We start from the raw sequence: 8,141 nt of genomic DNA on the forward strand, positions 1-8,141 counted from the left end.
TGCTTTCCCTTTGATATATCGCTTACTCCTTGAAAACCGTCGACTATGGCAGGGAAATCCGGTATGCCGGAGATTTTTTGTAGCCAAAACAGGACATTGCTATTAATCAATATTTCAATGATATAAACTTAAAAATACATGGCTATGAACATTCAAATCAATACGTAGAAATATTTCCAATCAAATGGTGACATAATATTAATAATTGATACAAAATTGACTGAGCTGTAATTGTTCAAAACCTGACCACATTTCTACGTGCATTTTTCTTGAGTTTCTAGTTTGCACCACTATATAGAAAACAAAAATGTGTTCCACATTAAAAAACAAAGAATATCATTATCTCATGAAACAAATTTTTTTAGCGAAACATCAACACCTGGATATAAGAACATCGCAACCACGGCAAAAATTAACAATTCAGAGATCCAATTGCTTCCCCATCCACTTTATTCACCCTATTTAACTCTCTCGTACTATAATCTGCTCCAAACAATAAAAAAAACTTTGCCCGCGCGAGAAGATTATCTTCGCAGCAGAAAATTATTTTGTTGAACCTTTTGTTTTGAACATTATTTTTTGGTTGAAGTTGGAAAATCACTGGGATAGGTGTATCGACCTCAAATAAATAGAAATTCAAAAAAAAAAAAAACAGTTTGAATCCACCTAGTAGTATAATGATCACTGCGGTAATCTTTAAATGTATAACACTAGGGGCCTTCGAAGCTCCGATCAAGAGTCGGGATTTTCAGAAATTTTATTACCTTCCTATAGAGAAAGGCAAAACTGTTCATTGAACAGTACCAACAAATTCAGGAGTTACGTATGAAAGCGTCAAAGCTTTTTATTCAGTAGCTGCCAAACCGTTCTTTTTATGCATATAGTTGCTTTAAAGAAATTATTTACAGATATATACCGCGTAATGTGATTCTATCTCTAATTGTTCATGGCCTACTTTGACAAAAAATATAACCATAACTTTTTTTCTGAAGAGATAGAATTTTTTTTTCTTCTACAAAGTTTTAGAGCTATTGAAAATAATTTACTTTGTCAAATATACCAAAAGCCTAGGTCGCACCGTTTCGGATATACAAAGCGTTTTTACGGCAACCCCCTTAAAATCAGTTTTTTATTCATAACTTGTTTCGAGTTATTTTTTAGCTATTATTTTAGTCATAAGGTAGTATTAGTTATTGAATTATGATAACCCCCTTAAAACTAGTTTTCTAATCATAACTTGTTACAAGTTATTTTTTATACATACTTTTTTGGAATAATTGTAGAAGATATAAAATCCCATAATTTTGTAGAGGGTAATGCATAGGTTTGTTCTTTTCTTGAAAAATTATACATCATTTTACCTCTTATTACCTAGGAAACCTTGTGCCGAAGCGAAATATGCAACTTAATGCAACAAACTTTTACAATACTTATAGGAAAATATATTCCTAATCCAATTTATTTTCCTATGGGAATATCCTGAGTACTATTCGTGTGACTCATTTTCACTATGGCCATACTGAAATCATGAATGGTTAAGAAACGCAGGGCGTCACGCGTCTGCTATGGGCAATTCGCTCCTGAGCTATTCCAGTGAATCGAATCTTTAAAGTGAGCTGATAGCTCACAGCTCTTTTTAAAAGAACCGCAACTCACCAGTTCACCGCACTGGTAAGCAGGGATGCCAGGTTCACAGATTAATCTATGTTTCACAGATTTTCAACCTTTTGCACAGACTTAAAAAATGGCACAGATTTTCACAGATTTCTGAAAATGGTCAAAGATTTACACAGATTCTGAAATCGATCACAGTTAGCACCAAAAATTACAGAGCGGTAGGAAATATGGAGACCTTTTTTTTTGCTTACCAAAATGATTCCGATCAGCTATTATGAAAACGTGCACAGATTTTGCACAGACAGGTTTTTGGGTTGATCACAGATTTTTGAAAAAACGACCCTGCTGGTAAGGTGGAAACAAGCTACGAGCTGAACGGATCTTCGGCTCTTGAAGAGCGAGTTATAAATGAGAAGAAATGCGTGCATGAGCTTTTGTTTGTTCTTCCAATTGTGTATCTATCCTTCTTTAACAGATTGAATGAGCCATTGTCAATCAGAAATCTTACCTCTCACTCAGTACACTGAATGAAAACGCCAGCCGAATTTTGGATGAAACTTCATTCAAAACGATATATAACTGAGGATTCCGAGTATTGAATGATAAAACAATTTGCATGATCATATAATCAATATTCAGTGAGTTTCACTTCTTTTATGTGTGGTTTCCATCCATATGTTATATAGTTGTCAGTTACTTTTGAAATGTTAGTAAACTGTGTGTTTATGGTCATGAATCAGACTGAATGTATATTTCCAATTGTCATTTTAATCCTTGAGAAGAATTTATTCCTAAAAATAAATTATGAACAGTTCGAATAATTTTATGTTTAACAATGAAGGAGTTTCAAACACATTTCGTCGGATTCTGTTCCACTATTTATATGAATGACATAAAAATATGGAATTGTATTACAATTGTATGTATGTTTTCTTGAATCGAAATTAATGTGATCTTTGGTATTTCCGTTACAAAAATCATTCCAGCTTTATTTTCATTTCGTAGTTATCATAGAGTCAGAAGAAGTTTTTCGCTAAAGTTGAATGAAGCTTTCGTAATGTTGAAAGAAAAATAAGATCGTTTCCTTCACTTTTTGAAATATTTTTGTCCGTATGTTGCATGACAGTATCAGATGAGCTTGACGATTCAATAATTGTAAGTATGTCATCTATACCAAATATCGGATAACTTGTGCAAAAAAACTAATGACAGAATGTAAACAAAAGCGTTTATTTTTACTGGAGTTGTAAGTTCAAAGTTTTTTTTTCGATGCGTATTGAGGTGGTAATATGAAATTGATTTATTAGTGATTAAGAATGGTGCTCGATGGAAATATTAGTAAACCTTGTGTTAGAGTATTTTGGTGAGTATTGAATTGAAGTGAGAGTCTGTAGTAGACTTAGAATTCATGTAATTATAGAGTAATTTCAACTTTAGACAAACAATTATTGTGGGAAAATTTGTTTTTCTAAGATTGTATATTGCACTTTGATGTAATGAATTCAAAATCTTTTAAAATCCATATAAAGGATAATAGATATTCTATATGTATTTATTAGTATCATTTTTGTTTTGTTTCAATGAATTTCATGTCAAAAAATTTTCCAACCACATAATGTTACATGTTCTTGGACGTTAATAATAGGTGTTTTTCGAAGTATTAGACCATTTCTATTATTGCTGGTGTAGTTCATACAGAACAATTAAATGTAAACTTAATGTCAATGGAAAAGTTTCAATGATTCTGTTACAATGAATATTATTGTTATTTTTCTGTAGTTAAGTAACATATGTGAAAAAATAATAATTTATTTTCATTACCATGGTAAGTGAAGGTAAGTTTGTTGAGATATTATTAACTATTCCACCAAATGTTTTTTTGTTATTTCAGTGATGGCGAAATACGAAGAAATCTACTTTGAGGCCGCATACAGCCAGTCATTCGAAGTTTATTGATGAAATTGGAATAAATATAATTTTACTCTTGCTATGTTAAAGAAATGGTTTTTATCTTCAATAATCAGTATTATTTTTAGATATAAAATACTTTATTCAATGGCCATATTTGTTAAATATTCAAATCTATTAAAGGAAAACAAATTGCAGCTTCAACCAGTTCAATTCATTAAAGTTAACCAGTTATTTTGTAACTATTTCAATAAAATAAATTCAAACTGCCTAAATCTAATTATTCGTACAATATTTCACATTATGTGAACAAAGAAAACTACGTACAAATATTGGCGTGCAGGTATATAGTTTGCTATAGTACGAATGGCGATTACCTTTCAATTTTGGTTGGCATCCTGCGATTGTAATTCAAAAAGACTCTTGCAAATACTCTTAACATATTGTCCCAATGTTTGTAAGCCTTAGTATGAAACGAAATCATCTTAGTTGACGAAAATTTGTGGGATATTAATTGTCAAAGATGTTTCATCAAATCTTATCATTTCTCCCTTTTTTCTTTGTTTCGATTATAGAGGTTTTAACCTTAAGGTCATTCGCCTCTTCGGGCCAGAAAAACTTTCTGACCCTATGTGCGGGGTTGGGAATCGAACCCATCACACTATACCCGTCCCCCAGATTTCTCCCTTTGTTAGGAACACTTACATATCAATTCATTGATATTGAAAAATGTGAAACCTTTATAGGCCTTTTAAAAATTTCTAATTCATACTCATTGAATACAATTTCCAAAAGATTTTACTGTGTATGAAATGTATCGAAATTGAACTGGAGTAAAAGCAGAGTTTTTGAATGTAGGTCATTTGCATATTAATTTATTTTCATTTCTAGCTGCATAATTTCAATATTAATTCATCTTAATACCATGCGCATTATAAGGACTACGTGATACAAACACTCAATGAAAAAAAATTAAATATCATCCGACGATCGGTGTGAATTAAATTCATACGGTTTATTGCCTTCGGGTATATGTATGAGCATCATACACATTAAAAAATGAGCAGTATATCCTATATGACTGTTATGATGACAAATTTTGAAACGAAAATCATTTACATTTTGGATTCTTTCAATTTACAAGTGTATGTGTTTCAAAAAGATTTTCGATGATATCCATACAAATCAGTTTGGTTTTGACAGAGAGGAAAATGAATGGCCGATTTATTAAAACCATCTGAAAATCGTTATGGGGATCGGTAGAAGCAAAAACCGTTCAGTTTGTGGCCGGTAAATTCTTTCAGTGTAGGCTAAGGTACATTCAGGGATGCCACATTTGCAGATATTCTCAAATATTACATATGGTTGGTGGCAAGGTTGCTGATCCTATCAATGAAACATTACTCGTGAACTATTCTCTTCACCGGCGATGCTCTACCCGTGCGGCGAGCAGTTTGTATATATTCCGTGTCTGCTTTATTCATTCTTTTCTTCCACTCAGAGAATTGAACCGCTTGGCAAAGCAAGCAAGCATCTTATATGCACTCTGTTGACTCACAGTGAGTTCGTTTCGAAGCATTTAGGTAGAAAGCTATTCGGTGGTGCTGATGACTCGCGTTGAGTCGAATTTTCTACTCACGGTGATTCGTTCTCTGCGACGTATGGCGGTACAACTGAATGACCGCCCAGGATAAAATTTTATTCCTGTATAAAGCTTATTAGAAAGATGTCGAATCTTTTTGAATTGTCTTCACTGCACATTTCTTCGGTGTTTGCTATACTTTAATCGTGATTTGTAGCGTTAGGGACAACTTTGATACCTACCAGAATATGTTATTGATTAAACATCAAATTGTAAAGGGTTATTAATGGAGCGTTTTTGTGTGTCGTAAATATGTAACTTTCACTCCTATTCCGTAGTTCTATAATAAATTCATTTTGTGTTTCGATCGAGTTCGACTTTTCCAAACAAATTATACCTCATTCGAAATGCCAAATTGGTATTTTTCATTCGGTCGAATGTAGGGTTGTTTATTATGCCTGAGAAGTAATAGTCCCAAGTTTTTGTCAATTATTATTGTTTCTCATGATCGTGAAACTATTTATATACCGATTACAAAGCCATTCGACGATCGTTTCCTTAATAATTATAAACATACGTGATGATTGCTTTTAATTTCATGTTAATCATTCATAATAAACTAATAGTATTTGTATTGACTTCGAGACAAGTTGTGTCGAACCAAGTCAACTACCAAAAAAGTTGAGACCAACTTTGATGATAAACACTATCAGTTCGTACAAATACTAGAAGAACTATAAACACCAAATAATTCCGTCACATTCAATATACAGGGCGTTAGAACTACAATATAATAGAAACTAAAACCGAAATAGAACTTCTATAATTTTGTATAAGGCACTAATTTGGAGGCCAACATAAGATTTTACTGAAGAATGATATTTCTATTATTATCAAAAACAAACAAACTCTCTACAGTTACTTGTTGGAAACTGTGCCATTGATAATCGTGCAATGAAGACCTTCCGCAGTTTCCAATAACGAAATAAATATCTAAAAATCAAGTATCATACAATCAAACACAACAAAATTATCTGTCTCGTGACATTAGTGACGTTAAATAAAGTGGAATTAAATGCATATTTTTTTTCTTTTCTTCCTACTATCTCCTGATTATGTGATAACAGAATTATATTTCATTTGGACTCTTTGTATGTGATCCTTGAAGTATTCACGTAAAAATTTTTTTGCTCAACACAGTTTTAAGGTAAATAATACAATGAGTAGTTTCAAAACTGAATGTGTGATATGAGTAACAAAAATTCAAAATCGCACTATCTGACAAATCGATAAACCACGCGGATTGTGTTATTTTTCAAATTGAAATCGTTTCCTCTGTAATATGAATATTGTAAAATGTTATGAAATTGAATTTACAATTTCTTCTAGCGGATGTTCTTTTTTAAAAAAAAGCTAAACCGATCACTTCGGGAGTCAATTGTAGAACATTTTATTTTCAATACATTTTTGACAGCAATATCAGATTGTAATCTTAATTTGATTTCAGCTCATCAATTTCTCAACTGATATCACATTACGTTATTATTTTGCTGTTTGCTTTTGGAAGCAAAACTTACGAGGCAATAGTTTTGTGAAACTCCAAAAATGATAATATTAAATGCAAAAATTTAATGAATGCATTAAAATAGGACTAAGTTAATAAGGCGATACAAATTTCAATGGAACATCTATTCCTCCAATTTTATGTTGCGTTTTACAAAATGCTTCGACATCCTGTGGCAGTTGGCCGGAACCACAACCGTGATTCTCAATTTAAAAGTCTTAATTTCCTGATCGTAGTACAGTTATTCTAATCGATAATTTGCGTAGATGTATGGTAAAAGATGCTGAATGAGTATTTAGTTAGTAATGACTATTTCTTTGTTAGCCATTCTTCTTAATTGCTTTGATTTTTGCAGAGCAAGCAGTTACATGGCGTCTCAGTAGGTTCAAACGTTGTGGAAAACCCTGCACTCCTATTACTTCTATAAATCAAATCTATGCGAAGAAGCGTTAAATTGTGTTTAATATAATAAAAACATGAGGAAATAAATCATCCCTGGAATTAAAAGATTAGACTTGCCTCTATAATCAATATTCAGAATATATTTTTGTCACTCTATTTGCATTGCATATTGATATTGCGTATTGGACTTGATCATTCATAATCATATGTGATTTAAAAAATATCACTGTAGATATTTCAGTCCATTTTCAAAATCATAAATAAAATAAATATCAAACCAACCCGAAAGAGAATCAAAAGTGTTGCTACAGTTATATGTGGAAAATAATTCCTTTTATTTTATTTCTTATATAAGCCATATAAACTGCAAAATTTTCACTTTACAAAAGTGATTGCCCTCAGGTGATTCAACTCCAGCTTTTTTAAAATCTATCTGCCATTACTTGCCGCAAAATTTCAACAGCACGGAGTACGAACGTGAGAATAGTATTCGGTGAAATATGAATAAACTGTTTCATTAGTTTTATTGCAGTAGGAAGTACATTATTTGTACATTAGCATACGATTTTAAACGACGTTTTGAAGTGGACTATCAGTTTTATTTATCAGTTTAATTTTTATCCAACCCAATCGTTTCGCCATCTTCCAATAATAAGTAATGATATTACGTTTAAAGTTTTCCAAGCTAATTTGTGATGTTCAACGCACACTTTTTATCAGGGCAATATCTACGAGACAATTAAACTAAGCAAAATAAAAAATTGCTTCCATCGCATCGCTAATTTTTGTCTTCAATTTTTTTCGTACACTTGCATTCATGATTGCTGGCATTTTGACTCGCAGTGAGTCAAAAATTTACTCAATGTAAGCGCTACTCGTGCCTGATGATACCTGCTCTTGAAATGGTAGAGAATGGCTCACGGCGGAATAGCAACAAGCATGAAAAGCAAGATCTCTTCTCTCTTGCGAGTCGCTCAGGCAGTCACATATTGAGCATAGCTTTTGCCTCGTCCGGCATTACATGCTTTGCTGTCTCCGTTCTTGAATCGTTCGCAGGCGATGAACGTT

The sequence above is a fragment of the Malaya genurostris genome, chromosome 2 (genome assembly GCF_030247185.1).
Source record: "Malaya genurostris strain Urasoe2022 chromosome 2, Malgen_1.1, whole genome shotgun sequence".
Lineage (NCBI taxonomy): Eukaryota > Metazoa > Arthropoda > Insecta > Diptera > Culicidae > Malaya > Malaya genurostris.